This window comes from Delphinapterus leucas, chromosome 19, assembly GCF_059928025.1.
Source record: "Delphinapterus leucas isolate spDelLeu-1000000601 "Yukka" chromosome 19, BTC_Dleu_Yukka2, whole genome shotgun sequence".
NCBI classification, from domain to species: Eukaryota; Metazoa; Chordata; class Mammalia; order Artiodactyla; family Monodontidae; genus Delphinapterus; species Delphinapterus leucas.
Genome location: NC_143147.1, coordinates 29,234,178 through 29,259,382, shown reverse-complemented (window position 1 = coordinate 29,259,382; position 25,205 = coordinate 29,234,178). Strand labels below are relative to the sequence as shown.

General features: G+C 76.8%; 24 non-coding genes across 24 annotated transcripts; all 24 read right to left on the bottom strand.

The window, feature by feature from the left end:
• Positions 1–288: 288 nt before the first annotated feature.
• On the bottom strand, positions 289–407 carry LOC149745902 (5S ribosomal RNA). The gene has a single exon (XR_016389171.1). It is a non-coding gene; the product is annotated as a 5S ribosomal RNA (ribosomal RNA).
• Positions 408–1,328: 921 nt separating this feature from the next.
• Positions 1,329–1,447, bottom strand: LOC149745901 (5S ribosomal RNA). Its single transcript, XR_016390326.1, has one exon. It is a non-coding gene; the product is annotated as a 5S ribosomal RNA (ribosomal RNA).
• A 921-nt stretch (positions 1,448–2,368) lies between these two features.
• LOC149745900 (5S ribosomal RNA) lies at positions 2,369–2,487 on the bottom strand. Its single transcript, XR_016389170.1, has one exon. It is a non-coding gene; the product is annotated as a 5S ribosomal RNA (ribosomal RNA).
• Positions 2,488–3,421: 934 nt separating this feature from the next.
• LOC149745899 (5S ribosomal RNA) lies at positions 3,422–3,540 on the bottom strand. The gene has a single exon (XR_016390650.1). It is a non-coding gene; the product is annotated as a 5S ribosomal RNA (ribosomal RNA).
• Positions 3,541–4,462: 922 nt separating this feature from the next.
• On the bottom strand, positions 4,463–4,581 carry LOC149745898 (5S ribosomal RNA). The gene has a single exon (XR_016389169.1). It is a non-coding gene; the product is annotated as a 5S ribosomal RNA (ribosomal RNA).
• A 934-nt stretch (positions 4,582–5,515) lies between these two features.
• LOC149745897 (5S ribosomal RNA) lies at positions 5,516–5,634 on the bottom strand. Its single transcript, XR_016389168.1, has one exon. It is a non-coding gene; the product is annotated as a 5S ribosomal RNA (ribosomal RNA).
• Positions 5,635–6,555: 921 nt separating this feature from the next.
• Positions 6,556–6,674, bottom strand: LOC149745896 (5S ribosomal RNA). The gene has a single exon (XR_016390315.1). It is a non-coding gene; the product is annotated as a 5S ribosomal RNA (ribosomal RNA).
• Positions 6,675–7,608: 934 nt separating this feature from the next.
• On the bottom strand, positions 7,609–7,727 carry LOC149745895 (5S ribosomal RNA). Its single transcript, XR_016390304.1, has one exon. It is a non-coding gene; the product is annotated as a 5S ribosomal RNA (ribosomal RNA).
• Positions 7,728–8,660: 933 nt separating this feature from the next.
• LOC149745894 (5S ribosomal RNA) lies at positions 8,661–8,779 on the bottom strand. Its single transcript, XR_016389167.1, has one exon. It is a non-coding gene; the product is annotated as a 5S ribosomal RNA (ribosomal RNA).
• A 921-nt stretch (positions 8,780–9,700) lies between these two features.
• On the bottom strand, positions 9,701–9,819 carry LOC149745893 (5S ribosomal RNA). Its single transcript, XR_016389166.1, has one exon. It is a non-coding gene; the product is annotated as a 5S ribosomal RNA (ribosomal RNA).
• A 934-nt stretch (positions 9,820–10,753) lies between these two features.
• LOC149745892 (5S ribosomal RNA) lies at positions 10,754–10,872 on the bottom strand. The gene has a single exon (XR_016390166.1). It is a non-coding gene; the product is annotated as a 5S ribosomal RNA (ribosomal RNA).
• Positions 10,873–11,806: 934 nt separating this feature from the next.
• Positions 11,807–11,925, bottom strand: LOC149745891 (5S ribosomal RNA). The gene has a single exon (XR_016389951.1). It is a non-coding gene; the product is annotated as a 5S ribosomal RNA (ribosomal RNA).
• Positions 11,926–12,846: 921 nt separating this feature from the next.
• LOC149745890 (5S ribosomal RNA) lies at positions 12,847–12,965 on the bottom strand. Its single transcript, XR_016389165.1, has one exon. It is a non-coding gene; the product is annotated as a 5S ribosomal RNA (ribosomal RNA).
• A 934-nt stretch (positions 12,966–13,899) lies between these two features.
• On the bottom strand, positions 13,900–14,018 carry LOC149745889 (5S ribosomal RNA). The gene has a single exon (XR_016389164.1). It is a non-coding gene; the product is annotated as a 5S ribosomal RNA (ribosomal RNA).
• Positions 14,019–14,939: 921 nt separating this feature from the next.
• On the bottom strand, positions 14,940–15,058 carry LOC149745888 (5S ribosomal RNA). Its single transcript, XR_016389162.1, has one exon. It is a non-coding gene; the product is annotated as a 5S ribosomal RNA (ribosomal RNA).
• Positions 15,059–15,992: 934 nt separating this feature from the next.
• LOC149745887 (5S ribosomal RNA) lies at positions 15,993–16,111 on the bottom strand. Its single transcript, XR_016390165.1, has one exon. It is a non-coding gene; the product is annotated as a 5S ribosomal RNA (ribosomal RNA).
• Positions 16,112–17,045: 934 nt separating this feature from the next.
• Positions 17,046–17,164, bottom strand: LOC149745886 (5S ribosomal RNA). The gene has a single exon (XR_016389950.1). It is a non-coding gene; the product is annotated as a 5S ribosomal RNA (ribosomal RNA).
• A 921-nt stretch (positions 17,165–18,085) lies between these two features.
• On the bottom strand, positions 18,086–18,204 carry LOC149745885 (5S ribosomal RNA). The gene has a single exon (XR_016389161.1). It is a non-coding gene; the product is annotated as a 5S ribosomal RNA (ribosomal RNA).
• A 934-nt stretch (positions 18,205–19,138) lies between these two features.
• On the bottom strand, positions 19,139–19,257 carry LOC149745884 (5S ribosomal RNA). Its single transcript, XR_016390639.1, has one exon. It is a non-coding gene; the product is annotated as a 5S ribosomal RNA (ribosomal RNA).
• Positions 19,258–20,179: 922 nt separating this feature from the next.
• LOC149745883 (5S ribosomal RNA) lies at positions 20,180–20,298 on the bottom strand. Its single transcript, XR_016389160.1, has one exon. It is a non-coding gene; the product is annotated as a 5S ribosomal RNA (ribosomal RNA).
• Positions 20,299–21,232: 934 nt separating this feature from the next.
• Positions 21,233–21,351, bottom strand: LOC149745882 (5S ribosomal RNA). The gene has a single exon (XR_016389159.1). It is a non-coding gene; the product is annotated as a 5S ribosomal RNA (ribosomal RNA).
• Positions 21,352–22,272: 921 nt separating this feature from the next.
• Positions 22,273–22,391, bottom strand: LOC149745881 (5S ribosomal RNA). Its single transcript, XR_016390293.1, has one exon. It is a non-coding gene; the product is annotated as a 5S ribosomal RNA (ribosomal RNA).
• A 933-nt stretch (positions 22,392–23,324) lies between these two features.
• On the bottom strand, positions 23,325–23,443 carry LOC149745880 (5S ribosomal RNA). Its single transcript, XR_016390282.1, has one exon. It is a non-coding gene; the product is annotated as a 5S ribosomal RNA (ribosomal RNA).
• Positions 23,444–24,376: 933 nt separating this feature from the next.
• Positions 24,377–24,495, bottom strand: LOC149745879 (5S ribosomal RNA). The gene has a single exon (XR_016390052.1). It is a non-coding gene; the product is annotated as a 5S ribosomal RNA (ribosomal RNA).
• Between the last annotated feature and the right edge of the window lie 710 nt (positions 24,496–25,205).

Sequence of the window (25,205 nt, the reverse complement as noted above, 5' to 3'; positions counted from 1 at the left end):
GCCAGGTGCAGGTCGAGGGGCTCGCTGGCCGAAGGGACGGCAACCGGGCCCGCGGCAGAGCCTGGGTCCGGGCCAGGCACCCCGGGGGCGTCTGGGGTGCGGCTGCCTTCCAGGGCCGCCTTCTGGCCGCCTGGCGGGCCGGGCCGGCGGGGAGCGCCCCCTCCGGCGCGCGCGCCGTGGTGGGAGGGGCCTGAGGAGGCGGGGCCTGCAGCGGGGCCCCGGCGCGGGCGGAGCCGGCGGCCACCGCCCGCGGGCGAGTTAAAGGAGAAGGCGGAGCAGGAGGCAAAAAGCCTACAGCACCCGGTATTCCCAGGCGGTCTCCCATCCAAGTACTAACCAGGCCCGACCCTGCTTAGCTTCCGAGATCAGACGAGATCGGGCGCGTTCAGGGTGGTATGGCCGTAGACGGGGGCGGGGACGGCGGGCTGCCTCCTGAGGCCCACTTTCGCTGTCGCTTGCGCCTCACCGCCAGCCTGGCGGTCAGCCCGCCCCGGCAGGAACCCGTCGCCCGCCCAGGCAGGGGGAACGGAGGTCTCGGGTACCGGGCGGTGGCGGAGGCGGAGGGTTTGGCCACCCCCTCCCAGCCGAGGGCGGGCGTGACCCAGCGAACCCTTCGGCGCTTGGCGCCCCGCCCAAGATCCGGCCCGTCGCTCACAGGGACGTGGCCGCGGAGGCTTCAGGGCCCGGGGCCCGCGGTCCCTTGGGCATCGCCCCTGCCCGCCGACGCGGCGCTAGGAGCCGCCCAGCCGCAGCCCGGGCCGGCCCTCCTGCCCGACAGCAGCTGGCCCGAAGCCACTGGGAGCCACCATCGTGTCGCCACGGCCCCTCAGCCCCGGCGAGGCCACCCTTGCCCGCACACCACCCGCCGGGCTCAGTAGCCCGCCCCTGGCGGCCGGCAGGCCAGGGGAAGCGGCCCCTGCCCTCGATCCCGCTCCCGCACCCGGCCGCGGCGGTGACACGGCGGGGGGCGGGGCTTTTGCCGGAGGGAGCTGTGGAGGGACACACCCACCGGCACACAGGTGGCGGCCCCGGGGCGGGGCGCCGGTGGGGGCGGCCAGGTGCAGGTCGAGGGGCTCGCTGGCCGAAGGGACGGCAACCGGGCCCGCGGCGGAGCCTGGGTCCGGGCCAGGCACCCCGGGGCGTCTGGGGTGCGGCTGCCTTCCAGGGCCGCCTTCTGGCCGGGCCGGCGGGGAGCGCCCCCTCCGGCGCGCGCGCCGTGGTGGGAGGGGCCTGAGGAGGCGGGGCCTGCAGCGGGGCCCCGGCGCGGGCGGAGCCGGCGGCCACCGCCCGCGGGCGAGTTAAAGGAGAAGGCGGAGCGGGAGGCAAAAAGCCTACAGCACCCGGTATTCCCAGGCGGTCTCCCATCCAAGTACTAACCAGGCCCGACCCTGCTTAGCTTCCGAGATCAGACGAGATCGGGCGCGTCCAGGGTGGTATGGCCGTAGACGGGGGCGGGGACGGCGGGCTGCCTCTTGAGGCCCACTTTCGCTGGCGCTTGCGCCTCACCGCCAGACTGGAGGTCAGCCCGCCCTGGCAGGACCCCGTCGCCCGCCCAGGCAGGGGGAACGGAGGTCTCGGGTACCGGGCGGTGGCGGAGGCGGAGGGTTTGGCCACCCCCTCCCAGCCGAGGGCGGGCGTGACCCAGCGAACCCTTCGGCGCTTGGCGCCCCGCCAAGATCCCGCCCGTCGCTCACAGGGACGTGGCCCCGGAGGCTTCAGTGCCCGGGGCCCGCGGTCCCTTGGGCATCGCCCCTGCCCGCCCACGCGGCGCTAGGCGCCGCCCAGCCGCAGCCCGGGCCGGCCCTCCTGCCCGACAGCAGCTGGCCCGAAGCCACTGGGAGCCACCATCGTGTCGCCACGGCCCCTCAGCCCCGGCGAGGCCACCCTTGCCCGCACACCACCCGCCGAGCTCAGGAGCCCGCCCCTGGCGGCCGGCAGGCCCGGGGAAGCGGCCCCTGCCCTCGATCCCGCTCCCGCACACGGCCGCGGCGGCGACACGGCGGGGGGCGGGGCTTTTGCCGGAGGGAGCTGTGGAGGGACACACCCACCGGCACACAGGTGGCGGCCCCGGGGCGGGGCGCCGGTGGTGGCGGCCAGGTGCAGGTCGAGGGGCTCGCTGGCGGAAGGCACGGCAACCGGGCCCGCGGCGGAGCCTGGGTCCGGGCCAGGCACCCCGGGGGCGTCTGGGGTGCGGCTGCCTTCCAGGGCCGCCTTCTGGCCGGGCCGGCGGGGATCGCCCCCTCCGGCGCGCGCGCCGTGGTGGGAGGGGCCTGAGGAGGCGGGGCCTGCAGCGGGGCCCCGGCGCGGGCGGAGCCGGCGGCCACCGCCCGCGGGCGAGTTAAAGGAGAAGGCGGAGCGGGAGGCAAAAAGCCTACAGCACCCGGTATTCCCAGGCGGTCTCCCATCCAAGTACTAACCAGGCCCGACCCTGCTTAGCTTCCGAGATCAGACGAGATCGGGCGCGTTCAGGGTGGTATGGCCGTAGACGGGGGCGGGGACGGCGGGCTGCCTCTTGAGGCCCACTTTCGCTGGCGCTTGCGCCTCACCGCCAGCCTGGCGGTCAGCCCGCCCCGGCAGGACCACGTCGCCCGCCCAGGCAGGGGGAACGGAGGTCTCGGGTACCGGGCGGTGGCGGAGGCGGAGGGTTTGGCCACCCCCTCCCAGCCGAGGGCGGGCGTGACCCAGCGAACCCTTCCGCGCTTGGCGCCCCGCCCAAGATCCGGCCCGTCGCTCACAGGGACGTGGCCCCGGAGGCTTCAGGGCCCGGGGCCCGCGGTCCCTTGGGCATCGCCCCTGCCCGCCCACGCGGCGCTAGGCGCCGCCCAGCCGCAGCCCGGGCCGGCCCTCCTGCCCGACAGCAGCTGGCCCGAAGCCACTGGGAGCCACCATCGTGTCGCCACGGCCCCTCAGCCCCGGCGAGGCCACCCTTGCCCGCACACCACCCGCCGAGCTCAGGAGCCCGCCCCTGGCGGCCGGCAGGCCCGGGGAAGCGGCCCCTGCCCTCGATCCCGCTCCCGCACCCGGCCGCGGCGGCGACACGGCGGGGGGCGGGGCTTTTGCCGGAGGGAGCTGTGGAGGGACACACCCACCGGCACACAGGTGGCGGCCCCGGGGCGGGGCGCCGGTGGGGGCGGCCAGGTGCAGGTCGACGGGCTCGCTGGCCGAAGGGACGGCAACCGGGCCCGCGGCGGAGCCTGGGTCCGGGCCAGGCACCCCGGGGGCGTCTGGGGTGCGGCTGCCTTCCAGGGCCGCCTTCTGGCCGCCTGGCGGGCCGGGCCGGCGGGGAGCGCCCCCTACGGCGCGCGCGCCGTGGTGGGAGGGGCCTGAGGAGGCGGGGCCTGCAGCGGGGCCCCGGCGCGGGCGGAGCCGGCGGCCACCGCCCGCGGGCGAGTTAAAGGAGAAGGCGGAGCAGGAGGCAAAAAGCCTACAGCACCCGGTATTCCCAGGTGGTCTCCCATCCAAGTACTAACCAGGCCCGACCCTGCTTAGCTTCCGAGATCAGACGAGATCGGGCGCGTTCAGGGTGGTATGGCCGTAGACGGGGGCGGGGACGGCGGGCTGCCTCCTGAGGCCCACTTTCGCTGTCGCTTGCGCCTCACCGCCAGCCTGGCGGTCAGCCCGCCCCGGCAGGAACCCGTCGCCCGCCCAGGCAGGGGGAACGGAGGTCTCGGGTACCGGGCGGTGGCGGAGGCGGAGGGTTTGGCCACCCCCTCCCAGCCGAGGGCGGGCGTGACCCAGCGAACCCTTCGGCGCTTGGCGCCCCGCCCAAGATCCGGCCCGTCGCTCACAGGGACGTGGCCCCGGAGGCTTCAGGGCCCGGGGCCCGCGGTCCCTTGGGCATCGCCCCTGTCCGCCCACGCGGCGCTAGGCGCCGCCCGGCAGCAGCCCGGGCCGGCCCTCCTGCCCGACAGCAGCTGGCCCGAAGCCACTGGGAGCCACCATCGTGTCGCCACGGCCCCTCAGCCCCGGCGAGGCCACCCTTGCCCGCACACCACCCGCCGAGCTCAGGAGCCCGCCCCTGGCGGCTGGCAGGCCCGGGGAAGCGGCCCCTGCCCTCGATCCCGCTCCCGCACCCGGCCGCGGCGGCGACACGGCGGGGGGCGGGGCTTTTGCCGGAGGGAGCTGTGGAGGGACACACCCACCGGCACACAGGTGGCGGCCCCGGGGCGGGGCGCCGGTGGGGGCGGCCATGTGCAGGTCGAGGGGCTCGCTGGCCGAAGGGACGGCAACCGGGCCCGCGGCGGAGCCTGGGTCCGGGCCAGGCACCCCGGGGGCGTCTGGGGTGCGGCTGCCTTCCAGGGCCGCCTTCTGGCCGGGCCGGCGGGGATCGCCCCCTCCGGCGCGCGCGCCGTGGTGGGAGGGGCCTGAGGAGGCGGGGCCTGCAGCGGGGCCCCGGCGCGGGCGGAGCCGGCGGCCACCGCCCGCGGGCGAGTTAAAGGAGAAGGCGGAGCGGGAGGCAAAAAGCCTACAGCACCCGGTATTCCCAGGCGGTCTCCCATCCAAGTACTAACCAGGCCCGACCCTGCTTAGCTTCCGAGATCAGACGAGATCGGGCGCGTTCAGGGTGGTATGGCCGTAGACGGGGGCGGGGACGGCGGGCTGCCTCTTGAGGCCCACTTTCGCTGGCGCTTGCGCCTCACCGCCAGCCTGGCGGTCAGCCCGCCCCGGCAGGACCACGTCGCCCGCCCAGGCAGGGGGAACGGAGGTCTCGGGTACCGGGCGGTGGCGGAGGCGGAGGGTTTGGCCACCCCCTCCCAGCCGAGGGCGGGCGTGACCCAGCGAACCCTTCCGCGCTTGGCGCCCCGCCCAAGATCCGGCCCGTCGCTCACAGGGACGTGGCCCCGGAGGCTTCAGGGCCCGGGGCCCGCGGTCCCTTGGGCATCGACCCTGCCCGCCCACGCGGCGCTAGGCGCCGCCCAGCCGCAGCCCGGGCCGGCCCTCCTGCCCGACAGCAGCTGGCCCGAAGCCACTGGGAGCCACCATCGTGTCGCCACGGCCCCTCAGCCCCGGCGAGGCCACCCTTGCCCGCACACCACCCGCCGAGCTCAGGAGCCCGCCCCTGGCGGCCGGCAGGCCCGGGGAAGCGGCCCCTGCCCTCGATCCCGCTCCAGCACCCGGCCGCGGCGGCGACACGGCGGGGGGCGGGGCTTTTGCCGGAGGGAGCTGTGGAGGGACACACCCACCGGCACACAGGTGGCGGCCCCGGGGCGGGGCGCCGGTGGGGGCGGCCAGGTGCAGGTCGAGGGGCTCGCTGGCCGAAGGGACGGCAACCGGGCCCGCGGCGGAGCCTGGGTCCGGGCCAGGCACCCCGGGGGCGTCTGGGGTGCGGCTGCCTTCCAGGGCCGCCTTCTGGCCGCCTGGCGGGCCGGGCCGGCGGGGAGCGCCCCCTCCGGCGCGCGCGCCGTGGTGGGAGGGGCCTGAGGAGGCGGGGCCTGCAGCGGGGCCCCGGCGCGGGCGGAGCCGGCGGCCACCGCCCGCGGGCGAGTTAAAGGAGAAGGCGGAGCAGGAGGCAAAAAGCCTACAGCACCCGGTATTCCCAGGCGGTCTCCCATCCAAGTACTAACCAGGCCCGACCCTGCTTAGCTTCCGAGATCAGACGAGATCGGGCGCGTTCAGGGTGGTATGGCCGTAGACGGGGGCGGGGACGGCGGGCTGCCTCCTGAGGCCCACTTTCGCTGTCCCTTGCGCCTCACCGCCAGCCTGGCGGTCAGCCCGCCCTGGCAGGAACCCGTCGCCCGCCCAGGCAGGGGGAACGGAGGTCTCGGGTACCGGGCGGTGGCGGAGGCGGAGGGTTTGGCCACCCCCTCCCAGCCGAGGGCGGGCGTGACCCAGCGAACCCTTCGGCGCTTGGCGCCCCGCCCAAGATCCGGCCCGTCGCTCACAGGGACGTGGCCGCGGAGGCTTCAGGGCCCGGGGCCCGCGGTCCCTTGGGCATCGCCCCTGCCCGCCGACGCGGCGCTAGGAGCCGCCCAGCCGCAGCCCGGGCCGGCCCTCCTGCCCGACAGCAGCTGGCCCGAAGCCACTGGGAGCCACCATCGTGTCGCCACGGCCCCTCAGCCCCGGCGAGGCCACCCTTGCCCGCACACCACACGCCGGGCTCAGTAGCCCGCCCCTGGCGGCCGGCAGGCCAGGGGAAGCGGCCCCTGCCCTCGATCCCGCTCCCGCACCCGGCCGCGGCGGTGACACGGCGGGGGGCGGGGCTTTTGCCGGAGGGAGCTGTGGAGGGACACACCCACCGGCACACAGGTGGCGGCCCCGGGGCGGGGCGCCGGTGGGGGCGGCCAGGTGCAGGTCGAGGGGCTCGCTGGCCAAAGGGACGGCAACCGGGCCCGCGGCGGAGCCTGGGTCCGGGCCAGGCACCCCGGGGCGTCTGGGGTGCGGCTGCCTTCCAGGGCCGCCTTCTGGCCGGGCCGGCGGGGAGCGCCCCCTCCGGCGCGCGCGCCGTGGTGGGAGGGGCCTGAGGAGGCGGGGCCTGCAGCGGGGCCCCGGCGCGGGCGGAGCCGGCGGCCACCGCCCGCGGGCGAGTTAAAGGAGAAGGCGGAGCGGGAGGCAAAAAGCCTACAGCACCCGGTATTCCCAGGCGGTCTCCCATCCAAGTACTAACCAGGCCCGACCCTGCTTAGCTTCCGAGATCAGACGAGATCGGGCGCGTCCAGGGTGGTATGGCCGTAGACGGGGGCGGGATACGGCGGGCTGCCTCTTGAGGCCCACTTTCGCTGGCGCTTGCGCCTCACCGCCAGCCTGGAGGTCAGCCCGCCCTGGCAGGACCCCGTCGCCCGCCCAGGCAGGGGGAACGGAGGTCTCGGGTACCGGGCGGTGGCGGAGGCGGAGGGTTTGGCCACCCCCTCCCAGCCGAGGGCGGGCGTGACCCAGTGAACTCTTCGGCGCTTGGCGCCCCGCCAAGATCCCGCCCGTCGCTCACAGGGACGTGGCCCCGGAGGCTTCAGTGCCCGGGGCCCGCGGTCCCTTGGGCATCGCCCCTGCCCGCCCACGCGGCGCTAGGCGCCGCCCAGCCGCAGCCCGGGCCGGCCCTCCTGCCCGACAGCAGCTGGCCCGAAGCCACTGGGAGCCACCATCGTGTCGCCACGGCCCCTCAGCCCCGGCGAGGCCACCCTTGCCCGCACACCACCCGCCGAGCTCAGGAGCCCGCCCCTGGCGGCCGGCAGGCCCGGGGAAGCGGCCCCTGCCCTCGATCCCGCTCCCGCACACGGCCGCGGCGGCGACACGGCGGGGGGCGGGGCTTTTGCCGGAGGGAGCTGTGGAGGGACACACCCACCGGCACACAGGTGGCGGCCCCGGGGCGGGGCGCCGGTGGGGGCGGCCAGGTGCAGGTCGAGGGGCTCGCTGGCGGAAGGCATGGCAATCGGGCCCGCGGCGGAGCCTGGGTCCGGGCCAGGCACCCCGGGGGCGTCTGGGGTGCGGCTGCCTTCCAGGGCCGCCTTCTGGCCGCCTGGCGGGCCGGGCTGGCGGGGAGCGCCCCCTCCGGCGCGCGCGCCGTGGTGGGAGGGGCCTGAGGAGGCGGGGCCTGCAGCGGGGCCCCGGCGCGGGCGGAGCCGGCGGCCACCGCCCGCGGGCGAGTTAAAGGAGAAGGCGGAGCGGGAGGCAAAAAGCCTACAGCACCCGGTATTCCCAGGCGGTCTCCCATCCAAGTACTAACCAGGCCCGACCCTGCTTAGCTTCCGAGATCAGACGAGATCGGGCGCGTCCAGGGTGGTATGGCCGTAGACGGGGGCGGGGACGGCGGGCTGCCTCTTGAGGCCCAATTTCGCTGGCGCTTGCGCCTCACCGCCAGCCTGGAGGTCAGCCCGCCCTGGCAGGACCCCGTCGCCCGCCCAGGCAGGGGGAACGGAGGTCTCGGGTACCGGGCGGTGGCGGAGGCGGAGGGTTTGGCCACCCCCTCCCAGCCGAGGGCGGGCGTGACCCAGTGAACTCTTCGGCGCTTGGCGCCCCGCCAAGATCCCGCCCGTCGCTCACAGGGACGTGGCCCCGGAGGCTTCAGTGCCCGGGGCCCGCGGTCCCTTGGGCATCGCCCCTGCCCGCCCACGCGGCGCTAGGCGCCGCCCAGCCGCAGCCCGGGCCGGCCCTCCTGCCCGACAGCAGCTGGCCCGAAGCCACTGGGAGCCACCATCGTGTCGCCACGGCCCCTCAGCCCCGGCGAGGCCACCCTTGCCCGCACACCACCCGCCGAGCTCAGGAGCCCGCCCCTGGCGGCCGGCAGGCCCGGGGAAGCGGCCCCTGCCCTCGATCCCGCTCCCGCACACGGCCGCGGCGGCGACACGGCGGGGGGCGGGGCTTTTGCCGGAGGGAGCTGTGGAGGGACACACCCACCGGCACACAGGTGGCGGCCCCGGGGCGGGGCGCCGGTGGGGGCGGCCAGGTGCAGGTCGACGGGCTCGCTGGCCGAAGGGACGGCAACCGGGCCCGCGGCGGAGCCTGGGTCCGGGCCAGGCACCCCGGGGGCGTCTGGGGTGCGGCTGCCTTCCAGGGCCGCCTTCTGGCCGCCTGGCGGGCCGGGCCGGCGGGGAGCGCCCCCTCCGGCGCGCGCGCCGTGGTGGGAGGGGCCTGAGGAGGCGGGGCCTGCAGCGGGGCCCCGGCGCGGGCGGAGCCGGCGGCCACCGCCCGCGGGCGAGTTAAAGGAGAAGGCGGAGCAGGAGGCAAAAAGCCTACAGCACCCGGTATTCCCAGGCGGTCTCCCATCCAAGTACTAACCAGGCCCGACCCTGCTTAGCTTCCGAGATCAGACGAGATCGGGCGCGTTCAGGGTGGTATGGCCGTAGACGGGGGCGGGGACGGCGGGCTGCCTCCTGAGGCCCACTTTCGCTGTCGCTTGCGCCTCACCGCCAGCCTGGCGGTCAGCCCGCCCCGGCAGGAACCCGTCGCCCGCCCAGGCAGGGGGAACGGAGGTCTCGGGTACCGGGCGGTGGCGGAGGCGGAGGGTTTGGCCACACCCTCCCAGACGAGGGCGGGCGTGACCCAGCGAACCCTTCGGCGCTTGGCGCCCCGCCCAAGATCCGGCCCGTCGCTCACAGGGACGTGGCCCCGGAGGCTTCAGGGCCCGGGGCCCGCGGTCCCTTGGGCATCGCCCCTGCCCGCCGACGCGGCGCTAGGAGCCGCCCAGCCGCAGCCCGGGCCGGCCCTCCTGCCCGACAGCAGCTGGCCCGAAGCCACTGGGAGCCACCATCGTGTCGCCACGGCCCCTCAGCCCCGGCGAGGCCACCCTTGCCCGCACACCACCCGCCGGGCTCAGTAGCCCGCCCCTGGCGGCCGGCAGGCCAGGGGAAGCGGCCCCTGCCCTCGATCCCGCTCCCGCACCCGGCCGCGGCGGTGACACGGCGGGGGGCGGGGCTTTTGCCGGAGGGAGCTGTGGAGGGACACACCCACCGGCACACAGGTGGCGGCCCCGGGGCGGGGCGCCGGTGGGGGCGGCCAGGTGCAGGTCGAGGGGCTCGCTGGCCGAAGGGAAGGCAACCGGGCCCGCGGCGGAGCCTGGGTCCGGGCCAGGCACCCCGGGGCGTCTGGGGTGCGGCTGCCTTCCAGGGCCGCCTTCTGGCCGGGCCGGCGGGGAGCGCCCCCTCCGGCGCGCGCGCCGTGGTGGGAGGGGCCTGAGGAGGCGGGGCCTGCAGCGGGGCCCCGGCGCGGGCGGAGCCGGCGGCCACCGCCCGCGGGCGAGTTAAAGGAGAAGGCGGAGCGGGAGGCAAAAAGCCTACAGCACCCGGTATTCCCAGGCGGTCTCCCATCCAAGTACTAACCAGGCCCGACCCTGCTTAGCTTCCGAGATCAGACGAGATCGGGCGCGTTCAGGGTGGTATGGCCGTAGACGGGGGCGGGGACGGCGGGCTGCCTCTTGAGGCCCACTTTCGCTGGCGCTTGCGCCTCACCGCCAGCCTGGCGGTCAGCCCGCCCCGGCAGGACCACGTCGCCCGCCCAGGCAGGGGGAACGGAGGTCTCGGGTACCGGGCGGTGGCGGAGGCGGAGGGTTTGGCCACCCCCTCCCAGCCGAGGGCGGGCGTGACCCAGCGAACCCTTCCGCGCTTGGCGCCCCGCCCAAGATCCGGCCCGTCGCTCACATGGACGTGGCCCCGGAGGCTTCAGGGCCCGGAGCCCGCGGTCCCTTGGGCATCGCACCTGCCCGCCCACGCGGCGCTAGGCGCCGCCCAGCCGCAGCCCGGGCCGGCCCTCCTGCCCGACAGCAGCTGGCCCGAAGCCACTGGGAGCCACCATCGTGTCGCCACGGCCCCTCAGCCCCGGCGAGGCCACCCTTGCCCGCACACCACCCGCCGAGATCAGGAGCCCGCCCCTGGCGGCCGGCAGGCCCGGGGAAGCGGCCCCTGCCCTCGATCCCGCTCCCGCACCCGGCAGCGGCGGCGACACGGCGGGGGGCGGGGCTTTTGCCGGAGGGAGCTGTGGAGGGACACACCCACCGGCACACAGGTGGCGGCCCCGTGGCGGGGCGCCGGTGGGGGCGGCCAGGTGCAGGTCGACGGGCTCGCTGGCCGAAGGGACGGCAACCGGGCCCGCGGCGGAGCCTGGGTCCGGGCCAGGCACCCCGGGGGCGTCTGGGGTGCGGCTGCCTTCCAGGGCCGCCTTCTGGCCGCCAGGCGGGCCGGGCCGGCGGGGAGCGCACCCTCCGGCGCGCGCGCCGTGGTGGGAGGGGCCTGAGGAGGCGGGGCCTGCAGCGGGGCCCCGGCGCGGGCGGAGCCGGCGGCCACCGCCCGCGGGCGAGTTAAAGGAGAAGGCGGAGCGGGAGGCAAAAAGCCTACAACACCCGGTATTCCCAGGCGGTCTCCCATCCAAGTACTAACCAGGCCCGACCCTGCTTAGCTTCCGAGATCAGACGAGATCGGGCGCGTTCAGGGTAGTATGGCCGTAGACGGGGGCGGGGACGGCGGCCTGCCTCTTGAGGCCCACTTTCGCTGGCGCTTGCGCCTCACCGCCAGCCTGGCGGTCAGCCCGCCCCAGCAGGACTCCGTCGCCCGCCCAGGCAGGGGGAACGGATGTCTCGGGTACCGGGCGGTGGCGGAGGCGGAGGGTTTGGCCACCCCCTCCCAGCCGAGGGCGGGCGTGACCCAGCGAACCCTTCGGCGCTTGGCGCCCCGCCCAAGATCCGGCCCGTCGCTCACAGGGACGTGGCCCCGGAGGCTTCAGGGCCCGGGGCCCGCGGTGCCTTGGGCATCGCCCCTGCCCGCCCACGCGGCGCTAGGCGCCGCCCAGCCGCAGCCCGGGCCGGCCCTCCTGCCCGACAGCAGCTGGCCCGAAGCCACTGGGAGCCACCATCGTGTCGCCATGGCCCCTCAGCCCCGGCGAGGCCACCCTTGCCCGCACACCACCCGCCGAGCTCAGGAGCCCGACCCTGGCGGCCGGCAGGCCCGGGGAAGCGGCCCCTGCCCTCGATCCCGCTCCCGCACCCGGCAGCGGCGGCGACACGGCGGGGGGCGGGGCTTTTGCCGGAGGGAGCTGTGGAGGGACACACCCACCGGCACACAGGTGGCGGCCCCGGGGCGGGGCGCCGGTGGGGGCGGCCAGGTGCAGGTCGACGGGCTCGCTGGCCGAAGGGACGGCAACCGGGCCCGCGGCGGAGCCTGGGTCCGGGCCAGGCACCCCGGGGGCGTCTGGGGTGCGGCTGCCTTCCAGGGCCGCCTTCTGGCCGCCTGGCGGGCCGGGCTGGCGGGGAGCGCCCCCTCCGGCGCGCGCGCCGTGGTGGGAGGGGCCTGAGGAGGCGGGGCCTGCAGCGGGGCCCCGGCGCGGGCGGAGCCGGCGTCCACCGCCCGCGGGCGATTTAAAGGAGAAGGCGGAGCGGGAGGCAAAAATCCTACAGCACCCGGTATTCCCAGGCGGTCTCCCATCCAAGTACTAACCAGGCCCGACCCTGCTTAGCTTCCGAGATCAGACGAGATCGGGCGCGTTCAGGGTGGTATGGCCGTAGACGGGGGCGGGGACGGCGGGCTGCCTCTTGAGGCCCACTTTCGCTGGCGCTTGCGCCTCACCGCCAGCCTGGCGGTCAGCCCGCCCCGGCAGGACCCCGTCGCCCGCCCAGGCAGGGGGAACGGAGGTCTCGGGTACCGGGCGGTGGCGGAGGCGGAGGGTTTGGCCACCCCCTCCCAGCCGAGGGCGGGCGTGACCCAGCGAACCCTTCGGCGCTAGGCGCCCCGCCCAAGATCCGGCCCGTCGCTCACAGGGACGTGGCCCCGGAGGCTTCAGGGCCCGGGGCCCGCGGTCCCTTGGGCATCGCCCCTGCCCGCCCACGCGGCGCTAGGCGCCGCCCAGCCGCAGCCCGGGCCGGCCCTCCTGCCCGACAGCAGCTGGCACGAAGCCACTGGGAGCCACCATCGTGTCGCCACGGCCCCTCAGCCCCGGCGAGGCCACCCTTGCCCGCACACCACCCGCCGAGCTCAGGAGCCCGCCCCTGGCGGCCGGCAGGCCCGGGGAAGCGGCCCCTGCCCTCGATCCCGCTCCCGCACCCGGCAGCGGCGGCGACACGGCGGGGGGCGGGGCTTTTGCCGGAGGGAGCTGTGGAGGGACACACCCACCGGCACACAGGTGGCGGCCCCGGGGGGGGCGCCGGTGGGGGCGGCCAGGTGCAGGTCGACGGGCTCGCTGGCCGAAGGGACGGCAACCGGGCCCGCGGCGGAGCCTGGGTCCGGGCCAGGCACCCCGGGGGCGTCTGGGGTGCGGCTGCCTTCCAGGGCCGCCTTCTGGCCGGGCCGGCGGGGATCGCCCCCTCCGGCGCGCGCGCCGTGGTGGGAGGGGCCTGAGGAGGCGGGGCCTGCAGCGGGGCCCCGGCGCGGGCGGAGCCGGCGGCCACCGCCCGCGGGCGAGTTAAAGGAGAAGGCGGAGCGGGAGGCAAAAAGCCTACAGCACCCGGTATTCCCAGGCGGTCTCCCATCCAAGTACTAACCAGGCCCGACCCTGCTTAGCTTCCGAGATCAGACGAGATCGGGCGCGTTCAGGGTGGTATGGCCGTAGACGGGGGCGGGGACGGCGGGCTGCCTCTTGAGGCCCACTTTCGCTGGCGCTTGCGCCTCACCGCCAGCCTGGCGGTCAGCCCGCCCCGGCAGGACCACGTCGCCCGCCCAGGCAGGGGGAACGGAGGTCTCGGGTACCGGGCGGTGGCGGAGGCGGAGGGTTTGGCCACCCCCTCCCAGCCGAGGGCGGGCGTGACCCAGCGAACCCTTCCGCGCTTGGCGCCCCGCCCAAGATCCGGCCCGTCGCTCACAGGGACGTGGCCCCGGAGGCTTCAGGGCCCGGGGCCCGCGGTCCCTTGGGCATCGCCCCTGCCCGCCCACGCGGCGCTAGGCGCCGCCCAGCCGCAGCCCGGGCCGGCCCTCCTGCCCGACAGCAGCTGGCCCGAAGCCACTGGGAGCCACCATCGTGTCGCCACGGCCCCTCAGCCCCGGCGAGGCCACCCTTGCCCGCACACCACCCGCCGAGCTCAGGAGCCCGCCCCTGGCGGCCGGCAGGCCCGGGGAAGCGGCCCCTGCCCTCGATCCCGCTCCCGCACCCGGCCGCGGCGGCGACACGGCGGGGGGCGGGGCTTTTGCCGGAGGGAGCTGTGGAGGGACACACCCACCGGCACACAGGTGGCGGCCCCGGGGCGGGGCGCCGGTGGGGGCGGCCAGGTGCAGGTCGACGGGCTCGCTGGCCGAAGGGACGGCAACCGGGCCCGCGGCGGAGCCTGGGTCCGGGCCAGGCACCCCGGGGGCGTCTGGGGTGCGGCTGCCTTCCAGGGCCGCCTTCTGGCCGCCTGGCGGGCCGGGCCGGCGGGGAGCGCCCCCTACGGCGCGCGCGCCGTGGTGGGAGGGGCCTGAGGAGGCGGGGCCTGCAGCGGGGCCCCGGCGCGGGCGGAGCCGGCGGCCACCGCCCGCGGGCGAGTTAAAGGAGAAGGCGGAGCAGGAGGCAAAAAGCCTACAGCACCCGGTATTCCCAGGCGGTCTCCCATCCAAGTACTAACCAGGCCCGACCCTGCTTAGCTTCCGAGATCAGACGAGATCGGGCGCGTTCAGGGTGGTATGGCCGTAGACGGGGGCGGGGACGGCGGGCTGCCTCCTGAGGCCCACTTTCGCTGTCGCTTGCGCCTCACCGCCAGCCTGGCGGTCAGCCCGCCCCGGCAGGAACCCGTCGCCCGCCCAGGCAGGGGGAACGGAGGTCTCGGGTACCGGGCGGTGGCGGAGGCGGAGGGCTTGGCCACACCCTCCCAGACGAGGGCGGGCGTGACCCAGCGAACCCTTCGGCGCTTGGCGCCCCGCCCAAGATCCGGCCCGTCGCTCACAGGGACGTGGCCCCGGAGGCTTCAGGGCCCGGGGCCCGCGGTCCCTTGGGCATCGCCCCTGCCCGCCGACGCGGCGCTAGGAGCCGCCCAGCCGCAGCCCGGTCCGGCCCTCCTGCCCGACAGCAGCTGGCCCGAAGCCACTGGGAGCCACCATCGTGTCGCCACGGCCCCTCAGCCCCGGCGAGGCCACCCTTGCCCGCACACCACCCGCCGGGCTCAGTAGCCCGCCCCTGGCGGCCGGCAGGCCAGGGGAAGCGGCCCCTGCCCTCGATCCCGCTCCCGCACCCGGCCGCGGCGGTGACACGGCGGGGGGCGGGGCTTTTGCCGGAGGGAGCTGTGGAGGGACACACCCACCGGCACACAGGTGGCGGCCCCGGGGCGGGGCGCCGGTGGGGGCGGCCAGGTGCAGGTCGAGGGGCTCGCTGGCCGAAGGGAAGGCAACCGGGCCCGCGGCGGAGCCTGGGTCCGGGCCAGGCACCCCGGGGCGTCTGGGGTGCGGCTGCCTTCCAGGGCCGCCTTCTGGCCGGGCCGGCGGGGAGCGCCCCCTCCGGCGCGCGCGCCGTGGTGGGAGGGGCCTGAGGAGGCGGGGCCTGCAGCGGGGCCCCGGCGCGGGCGGAGCCGGCGGCCACCGCCCGCGGGCGAGTTAAAGGAGAAGGCGGAGCGGGAGGCAAAAAGCCTACAGCACCCGGTATTCCCAGGCGGTCTCCCATCCAAGTACTAACCAGGCCCGACCCTGCTTAGCTTCCGAGATCAGACGAGATCGGGCGCGTTCAGGGTGGTATGGCCGTAGACGGGGGCGGGGACGGCGGGCTGCCTCTTGAGGCCCACTTTCGCTGGCGCTTGCGCCTCACCGCCAGCCTGGCGGTCAGCCCGCCCCGGCAGGACCACGTCGCCCGCCCAGGCAGGGGGAACGGAGGTCTCGGGTACCGGGCGGTGGCGGAGGCGGAGGGTTTGGCCACCCCCTCCCAGCCGAGGGCGGGCGTGACCCAGCGAACCCTTCCGCGCTTGGCGCCCCGCCCAAGATCCGGCCCGTCGCTCACATGGACGTGGCCCCGGAGGCTTCAGGGCCCGGAGCCCGCGGTCCCTTGGGCATCGCACCTGCCCGCCCACGCGGCGCTAGGCGCCGCCCAGCCGCAGCCCGGGCCGGCCCTCCTGCCCGACAGCAGCTGGCCCGAAGCCACTGGGAGCCACCATCGTGTCGCCACGGCCCCTCAGCCCCGGCGAGGCCACCCTTGCCCGCACACCACCCGCCGAGATCAGGAGCCCGCCCCTGGCGGCCGGCAGGCCCGGGGAAGCGGCCCCTGCCCTCGATCCCGCTCCCGCACCCGGCAGCGGCGGCGACACGGCGGGGGGCGGGGCTTTTGCCGGAGGGAGCTGTGGAGGGACACACCCACCGGCACACAGGTGGCGGCCCCGTGGCGGGGCGCCGGTGGGGGCGGCCAGGTGCAGGTCGACGGGCTCGCTGGCCGAAGGGACGGCAACCGGGCCCGCGGCGGAGCCTGGGTCCGGGCCAGGCACCCCGGGGGCGTCTGGGGTGCGGCTGCCTTCCAGGGCCGCCTTCTGGCCGCCAGGCGGGCCGGGCCGGCGGGGAGCGCACCCTCCGGCGCGCGCGCCGTGGTGGGAGGGGCCTGAGGAGGCGGGGCCTGCAGCGGGGCCCCGGCGCGGGCGGAGCCGGCGGCCACCGCCCGCGGGCGAGTTAAAGGAGAAGGCGGAGCGGGAGGCAAAAAGCCTACAACACCCGGTATTCCCAGGCGGTCTCCCATCCAAGTACTAACCAGGCCCGACCCTGCTTAGCTTCCGAGATCAGACGAGATCGGGCGCGTTCAGGGTAGTATGGCCGTAGACGGGGGCGGGGACGGCGGCCTGCCTCTTGAGGCCCACTTTCGCTGGCGCTTGCGCCTCACCGCCAGCCTGGCGGTCAGCCCGCCCCAGCAGGACCCCGTCGCCCGCCCAGGCAGGGGGAACGGATGTCTCGGGTACCGGGCGGTGGCGGAGGCGGAGGGTTTGGCCACCCCCTCCCAGCCGAGGGCGGGCGTGACCCAGCGAACCCTTCGGCGCTTGGCGCCCCGCCCAAGATCCGGCCCGTCGCTCACAGGGACGTGGCCCCGGAGGCTTCAGGGCCCGGGGCCCGCGGTGCCTTGGGCATCGCCCCTGCCCGCCCACGCGGCGCTAGGCGCCGCCCAGCCGCAGCCCGGGCCGGCCCTCCTGCCCGACAGCAGCTGGCCCGAAGCCACTGGGAGCCACCATCGTGTCGCCATGGCCCCTCAGCCCCGGCGAGGCCACCCTTGCCCGCACACCACCCGCCGAGCTCAGGAGCCCGCCCCTGGCGGCCGGCAGGCCCGGGGAAGCGGCCCCTGCCCTCGATCCCGCTCCCGCACCCGGCAGCGGCGGCGACACGGCGGGGGGCGGGGCTTTTGCCGGAGGGAGCTGTGGAGGGACACACCCACCGGCACACAGGTGGCGGCCCCGGGGCGGGGCGCCGGTGGGGGCGGCCAGGTGCAGGTCGACGGGCTCGCTGGCCGAAGGGACGGCAACCGGGCCCGCGGCGGAGCCTGGGTCCGGGCCAGGCACCCCGGGGGCGTCTGGGGTGCGGCTGCCTTCCAGGGCCGCCTTCTGGCCGCCTGGCGGGCCGGGCTGGCGGGGAGCGCCCCCTCCGGCGCGCGCGCCGTGGTGGGAGGGGCCTGAGGAGGCGGGGCCTGCAGCGGGGCCCCGGCGCGGGCGGAGCCGGCGTCCACCGCCCGCGGGCGATTTAAAGGAGAAGGCGGAGCGGGAGGCAAAAATCCTACAGCACCCGGTATTCCCAGGCGGTCTCCCATCCAAGTACTAACCAGGCCCGACCCTGCTTAGCTTCCGAGATCAGACGAGATCGGGCGCGTTCAGGGTGGTATGGCCGTAGACGGGGGCGGGGACGGCGGGCTGCCTCTTGAGGCCCACTTTCGCTGGCGCTTGCGCCTCACCGCCAGCCTGGCGGTCAGCCCGCCCCGGCAGGACCCCGTCGCCCGCCCAGGCAGGGGGAACGGAGGTCTCGGGTACCGGGCGGTGGCGGAGGCGGAGGGTTTGGCCACCCCCTCCCAGCCGAGGGCGGGCGTGACCCAGCGAACCCTTCGGCGCTAGGCGCCCCGCCCAAGATCCGGCCCGTCGCTCACAGGGACGTGGCCCCGGAGGCTTCAGGGCCCGGGGCCCGCGGTCCCTTGGGCATCGCCCCTGCCCGCCCACGCGGCGCTAGGCGCCGCCCAGCCGCAGCCCGGGCCGGCCCTCCTGCCCGACAGCAGCTGGCACGAAGCCACTGGGAGCCACCATCGTGTCGCCACGGCCCCTCAGCCCCGGCGAGGCCACCCTTGCCCGCACACCACCCGCCGAGCTCAGGAGCCCGCCCCTGGCGGCCGGCAGGCCCGGGGAAGCGGCCCCTGCCCTCGATCCCGCTCCCGCACCCGGCAGCGGCGGCGACACGGCGGGGGGCGGGGCTTTTGCCGGAGGGAGCTGTGGAGGGACACACCCACCGGCACACAGGTGGCGGCCCCGGGGGGGGCGCCGGTGGGGGCGGCCAGGTGCAGGTCGACGGGCTCGCTGGCCGAAGGGACGGCAACCGGGCCCGCGGCGGAGCCTGGGTCCGGGCCAGGCACCCCGGGGGCGTCTGGGGTGCGGCTGCCTTCCAGGGCCGCCTTCTGGCCGGGCCGGCGGGGATCGCCCCCTCCGGCGCGCGCGCCGTGGTGGGAGGGGCCTGAGGAGGCGGGGCCTGCAGCGGGGCCCCGGCGCGGGCGGAGCCGGCGGCCACCGCCCGCGGGCGAGTTAAAGGAGAAGGCGGAGCGGGAGGCAAAAAGCCTACAGCACCCGGTATTCCCAGGCGGTCTCCCATCCAAGTACTAACCAGGCCCGACCCTGCTTAGCTTCCGAGATCAGACGAGATCGGGCGCGTTCAGGGTGGTATGGCCGTAGACGGGGGCGGGGACGGCGGGCTGCCTCTTGAGGCCCACTTTCGCTGGCGCTTGCGCCTCACCGCCAGCCTGGCGGTCAGCCCGCCCCGGCAGGACCACGTCGCCCGCCCAGGCAGGGGGAACGGAGGTCTCGGGTACCGGGCGGTGGCGGAGGCGGAGGGTTTGGCCACCCCCTCCCAGCCGAGGGCGGGCGTGACCCAGCGAACCCTTCCGCGCTTGGCGCCCCGCCCAAGATCCGGCCCGTCGCTCACAGGGACGTGGCCCCGGAGGCTTCAGGGCCCGGGGCCCGCGGTCCCTTGGGCATCGCCCCTGCCCGCCCACGCGGCGCTAGGCGCCGCCCAGCCGCAGCCCGGGCCGGCCCTCCTGCCCGACAGCAGCTGGCCCGAAGCCACTGGGAGCCACCATCGTGTCGCCACGGCCCCTCAGCCCCGGCGAGGCCACCCTTGCCCGCACACCACCCGCCGAGCTCAGGAGCCCGCCCCTGGCGGCCGGCAGGCCCGGGGAAGCGGCCCCTGCCCTCGATCCCGCTCCCGCACCCGGCCGCGGCGGCGACACGGCGGGGGGCGGGGCTTTTGCCGGAGGGAGCTGTGGAGGGACACACCCACCGGCACACAGGTGGCGGCCCCGGGGCGGGGCGCCGGTGGGGGCGGCCAGGTGCAGGTCGACGGGCTCGCTGGCCGAAGGGACGGCAACCGGGCCCGCGGCGGAGCCTGGGTCCGGGCCAGGCACCCCGGGGGCGTCTGGGGTGCGGCTGCCTTCCAGGGCCGCCTTCTGGCCGCCTGGCGGGCCGGGCCGGCGGGGAGCGCCCCCTACGGCGCGCGCGCCGTGGTGGGAGGGGCCTGAGGAGGCGGGGCCTGCAGCGGGGCCCCGGCGCGGGCGGAGCCGGCGGCCACCGCCCGCGGGCGAGTTAAAGGAGAAGGCGGAGCAGGAGGCAAAAAGCCTACAGCACCCGGTATTCCCAGGTGGTCTCCCATCCAAGTACTAACCAGGCCCGACCCTGCTTAGCTTCCGAGATCAGACGAGATCGGGCGCGTTCAGGGTGGTATGGCCGTAGACGGGGGCGGGGACGGCGGGCTGCCTCCTGAGGCCCACTTTCGCTGTCGCTTGCGCCTCACCGCCAGCCTGGCGGTCAGCCCGCCCCGGCAGGAACCCGTCGCCCGCCCAGGCAGGGGGAACGGAGGTCTCGGGTACCGGGCGGTGGCGGAGGCGGAGGGTTTGGCCACCCCCTCCCAGCCGAGGGCGGGCGTGACCCAGCGAACCCTTCGGCGCTTGGCGCCCCGCCCAAGATCCGGCCCGTCGCTCACAGGGACGTGGCCCCGGAGGCTTCAGGGCCCGGGGCCCGCGGTCCCTTGGGCATCGCCCCTGTCCACCCACGCGGCGCTAGGCGCCGCCCGGCCGCAGCCCGGGCCGGCCCTCCTGCCCGACAGCAGCTGGCCCGAAGCCACTGGGAGCCACCATCGTGTCGCCACGGCCCCTCAGCCCCGGCGAGGCCACCCTTGCCCGCACACCACCCGCCGAGCTCAGGAGCCCGCCCCTGGCGGCTGGCAGGCCCGGGGAAGCGGCCCCTGCCCTCGATCCCGCTCCCGCACCCGGCCGCGGCGGCGACACGGCGGGGGGCGGGGCTTTTGCCGGAGGGAGCTGTGGAGGGACACACCCACCGGCACACAGGTGGCGGCCCCGGGGCGGGGCGCCGGTGGGGGCGGCCATGTGCAGGTCGAGGGGCTCGCTGGCCGAAGGGACGGCAACCGGGCCCGCGGCGGAGCCTGGGTCCGGGCCAGGCACCCCGGGGGCGTCTGGGGTGCGGCTGCCTTCCAGGGCCGCCTTCTGGCCGGGCCGGCGGGGATCGCCCCCTCCGGCGCGCGCGCCGTGGTGGGAGGGGCCTGAGGAGGCGGGGCCTGCAGCGGGGCCCCGGCGCGGGCGGAGCCGGCGGCCACCGCCCGCGGGCGAGTTAAAGGAGAAGGCGGAGCGGGAGGCAAAAAGCCTACAGCACCCGGTATTCCCAGGCGGTCTCCCATCCAAGTACTAACCAGGCCCGACCCTGCTTAGCTTCCGAGATCAGACGAGATCGGGCGCGTTCAGGGTGGTATGGCCGTAGACGGGGGCGGGGACGGCGGGCTGCCTCTTGAGGCCCACTTTCGCTGGCGCTTGCGCCTCACCGCCAGCCTGGCGGTCAGCCCGCCCCGGCAGGACCACGTCGCCCGCCCAGGCAGGGGGAACGGAGGTCTCGGGTACCGGGCGGTGGCGGAGGCGGAGGGTTTGGCCACCCCCTCCCAGCCGAGGGCGGGCGTGACCCAGCGAACCCTTCCGCGCTTGGCGCCCCGCCCAAGATCCGGCCCGTCGCTCACAGGGACGTGGCCCCGGAGGCTTCAGGGCCCGGGGCCCGCGGTCCCTTGGGCATCGACCCTGCCCGCCCACGCGGCGCTAGGCGCCGCCCAGCCGCAGCCCGGGCCGGCCCTCCTGCCCGACAGCAGCTGGCCCGAAGCCACTGGGAGCCACCATCGTGTCGCCACGGCCCCTCAGCCCCGGCGAGGCCACCCTTGCCCGCACACCACCCGCCGAGCTCAGGAGCCCGCCCCTGGCGGCCGGCAGGCCCGGGGAAGCGGCCCCTGCCCTCGATCCCGCTCCCGCACCCGGCCGCGGCGGCGACACGGCGGGGGGCGGGGCTTTTGCCGGAGGGAGCTGTGGAGGGACACACCCACCGGCACACAGGTGGCGGCCCCGGGGCGGGGCGCCGGTGGGGGCGGCCAGGTGCAGGTCGAGGGGCTCGCTGGCCGAAGGGACGGCAACCGGGCCCGCGGCGGAGCCTGGGTCCGGGCCAGGCACCCCGGGGGCGTCTGGGGTGCGGCTGCCTTCCAGGGCCGCCTTCTGGCCGCCTGGCGGGCCGGGCCGGCGGGGAGCGCCCCCTCCGGCGCGCGCGCCGTGGTGGGAGGGGCCTGAGGAGGCGGGGCCTGCAGCGGGGCCCCGGCGCGGGCGGAGCCGGCGGCCACCGCCCGCGGGCGAGTTAAAGGAGAAGGCGGAGCAGGAGGCAAAAAGCCTACAGCACCCGGTATTCCCAGGCGGTCTCCCATCCAAGTACTAACCAGGCCCGACCCTGCTTAGCTTCCGAGATCAGACGAGATCGGGCGCGTTCAGGGTGGTATGGCCGTAGACGGGGGCGGGGACGGCGGGCTGCCTCCTGAGGCCCACTTTCGCTGTCGCTTGCGCCTCACCGCCAGCCTGGCGGTCAGCCCGCCCCGGCAGGAACCCGTCGCCCGCCCAGGCAGGGGGAACGGAGGTCTCGGGTACCGGGCGGTGGCGGAGGCGGAGGGTTTGGCCACCCCCTCCCAGCCGAGGGCGGGCGTGACCCAGCGAACCCTTCGGCGCTTGGCGCCCCGCCCAAGATCCGGCCAGTCGCTCACAGGGACGTGGCCGCGGAGGCTTCAGGGCCCGGGGCCCGCGGTCCCTTGGGCATCGCCCCTGCCCGCCGACGCGGCGCTAGGAGCCGCCCAGCCGCAGCCCGGGCCGGCCCTCCTGCCCGACAGCAGCTGGCCCGAAGCCACTGGGAGCCACCATCGTGTCGCCACGGCCCCTCAGCCCCGGCGAGGCCACCCTTGCCCGCACACCACACGCCGGGCTCAGTAGCCCGCCCCTGGCGGCCGGCAGGCCAGGGGAAGCGGCCCCTGCCCTCGATCCCGCTCCCGCACCCGGCCGCGGCGGTGACACGGCGGGGGGCGGGGCTTTTGCCGGAGGGAGCTGTGGAGGGACACACCCACCGGCACACAGGTGGCGGCCCCGGGGCGGGGCGCCGGTGGGGGCGGCCAGGTGCAGGTCGAGGGGCTCGCTGGCCAAAGGGACGGCAACCGGGCCCGCGGCGGAGCCTGGGTCCGGGCCAGGCACCCCGGGGCGTCTGGGGTGCGGCTGCCTTCCAGGGCCGCCTTCTGGCCGGGCCGGCGGGGAGCGCCCCCTCCGGCGCGCGCGCCGTGGTGGGAGGGGCCTGAGGAGGCGGGGCCTGCAGCGGGGCCCCGGCGCGGGCGGAGCCGGCGGCCACCGCCCGCGGGCGAGTTAAAGGAGAAGGCGGAGCGGGAGGCAAAAAGCCTACAGCACCCGGTATTCCCAGGCGGTCTCCCATCCAAGTACTAACCAGGCCCGACCCTGCTTAGCTTCCGAGATCAGACGAGATCGGGCGCGTCCAGGGTGGTATGGCCGTAGACGGGGGCGGGGACGGCGGGCTGCCTCTTGAGGCCCACTTTCGCTGGCGCTTGCGCCTCACCGCCAGCCTGGAGGTCAGCCCGCCCTGGCAGGACCCCGTCGCCCGCCCAGGCAGGGGGAACGGAGGTCTCGGGTACCGGGCGGTGGCGGAGGCGGAGGGTTTGGCCACCCCCTCCCAGCCGAGGGCGGGCGTGACCCAGTGAACCCTTCGGCGCTTGGCGCCCCGCCAAGATCCCGCCGTTCGCTCACAGGGACGTGGCCCCGGAGGCTTCAGTGCCCGGGGCCCGCGGTCCCTTGGGCATCGCCCCTGCCCGCCCACGCGGCGCTAGGCGCCGCCCAGCCGCAGCCCGGGCCGGCCCTCCTGCCCGACAGCAGCTGGCCCGAAGCCACTGGGAGCCACCATCGTGTCGCCACGGCCCCTCAGCCCCGGCGAGGCCACCCTTGCCCGCACACCACCCGCCGAGCTCAGGAGCCCGCCCCTGGCGGCCGGCAGGCCCGGGGAAGCGGCCCCTGCCCTCGATCCCGCTCCCGCACACGGCCGCGGCGGCGACACGGCGGGGGGCGGGGCTTTTGCCGGAGGGAGCTGTGGAGGGACACACCCACCGGCACACAGGTGGCGGCCCCGGGGCGGGGCGCCGGTGGGGGCGGCCAGGTGCAGGTCGAGGGGCTCGCTGGCGGAAGGCACGGCAATCGGGCCCGCGGCGGAGCCTGGGTCCGGGCCAGGCACCCCGGGGGCGTCTGGGGTGCGGCTGCCTTCCAGGGCCGCCTTCTGGCCGCCTGGCGGGCCGGGCTGGCGGGGAGCGCCCCCTCCGGCGCGCGCGCCGTGGTGGGAGGGGCCTGAGGAGGCGGGGCCTGCAGCGGGGCCCCGGCGCGGGCGGAGCCGGCGGCCACCGCCCGCGGGCGAGTTAAAGGAGAAGGCGGAGCGGGAGGCAAAAAGCCTACAGCACCCGGTATTCCCAGGCGGTCTCCCATCCAAGTACTAACCAGGCCCGACCCTGCTTAGCTTCCGAGATCAGACGAGATCGGGCGCGTCCAGGGTGGTATGGCCGTAGACGGGGGCGGGGACGGCGGGCTGCCTCTTGAGGCCCAATTTCGCTGGCGCTTGCGCCTCACCGCCAGCCTGGAGGTCAGCCCGCCCTGGCAGGACCCCGTCGCCCGCCCAGGCAGGGGGAACGGAGGTCTCGGGTACCGGGCGGTGGCGGAGGCGGAGGGTTTGGCCACCCCCTCCCAGCCGAGGGCGGGCGTGACCCAGTGAACTCTTCGGCGCTTGGCGCCCCGCCAAGATCCCGCCCGTCGCTCACAGGGACGTGGCCCCGGAGGCTTCAGTGCCCGGGGCCCGCGGTCCCTTGGGCATCGCCCCTGCCCGCCCACGCGGCGCTAGGCGCCGCCCAGCCGCAGCCCGGGCCGGCCCTCCTGCCCGACAGCAGCTGGCCCGAAGCCACTGGGAGCCACCATCGTGTCGCCACGGCCCCTCAGCCCCGGCGAGGCCACCCTTGCCCGCACACCACCCGCCGAGCTCAGGAGCCCGCCCCTGGCGGCCGGCAGGCCCGGGGAAGCGGCCCCTGCCCTCGATCCCGCTCCCGCACACGGCCGCGGCGGCGACACGGCGGGGGGCGGGGCTTTTGCCGGAGGGAGCTGTGGAGGGACACACCCACCGGCACACAGGTGGCGGCCCCGGGGCGGGGCGCCGGTGGGGGCGGCCAGGTGCAGGTCGAGGGGCTCGCTGGCGGAAGGCACGGCAATCGGGCCCGCGGCGGAGCCTGGGTCCGGGCCAGGCACCCCGGGGGCGTCTGGGGTGCGGCTGCCTTCCAGGGCCGCCTTCTGGCCGCCTGGCGGGCCGGGCTGGCGGGGAGCGCCCCCTCCGGCGCGCGCGCCGTGGTGGGAGGGGCCTGAGGAGGCGGGGCCTGCAGCGGGGCCCCGGCGCGGGCGGAGCCGGCGGCCACCGCCCGCGGGCGAGTTAAAGGAGAAGGCGGAGCGGGAGGCAAAAACCCTACAGCACCCGGTATTCCCAGGCGGTCTCCCATCCAAGTACTAACCAGGCCCGACCCTGCTTAGCTTCCGAGATCAGACGAGATCGGGCGCGTTCAGGGTGGTATGGCCGTAGACGGGGGCGGGGACGGCGGGCTGCCTCTTGAGGCCCACTTTCGCTGGCGCTTGCGCCTCACCGCCAGCCTGGCGGTCAGCCCGCCCCGGCAGGACCCCGTCGCCCGCCCAGGCAGGGGGAACGGAGGTCTCGGGTACCGGGCGGTGGCGGAGGCGGAGGGTTTGGCCACCCCCTCCCAGCCGAGGGCGGGCGTGACCCAGCGAACCCTTCGGCGCTTGGCGCCCCGCCCAAGATCCGGCCCGTCGCTCACAGGGACGTGGCCCCGGAGGCTTCAGGGCCCGGGGCCCGCGGTGCCTTGGGCATCGCCCCTGCCCGCCCACGCGGCGCTAGGCGCCGCCCAGCCGCAGCCCGGGCCGGCCCTCCTGCCCGACAGCAGCTGGCCCGAAGCCACTGGGAGCCACCATCGTGTCGCCACGGCCCCTCAGCCCCGGCGAGGCCACCCTTGCACGCACACCACCCGCCGAGCTCAGGAGCCCGCCCCTGGCGGCCGGCAGGCCCGGGGAAGCGGCCCCTGCCCTCGATCCCGCTCCCGCACCCGGCAGCGGCGGCGACACGGCGGGGGGCGGGGCTTTTGCCGGAGGGAGCTGTGGCGGGACACACCCACCGGCACACAGGTGGCGGCCCCGGGGCGGGGCGCCGGTGGGGGCGGCCAGGTGCAGGTCGACGGGCTCGCTGGCCGAAGGGACGGCAACCGGGCCCGCGGCGGAGCCTG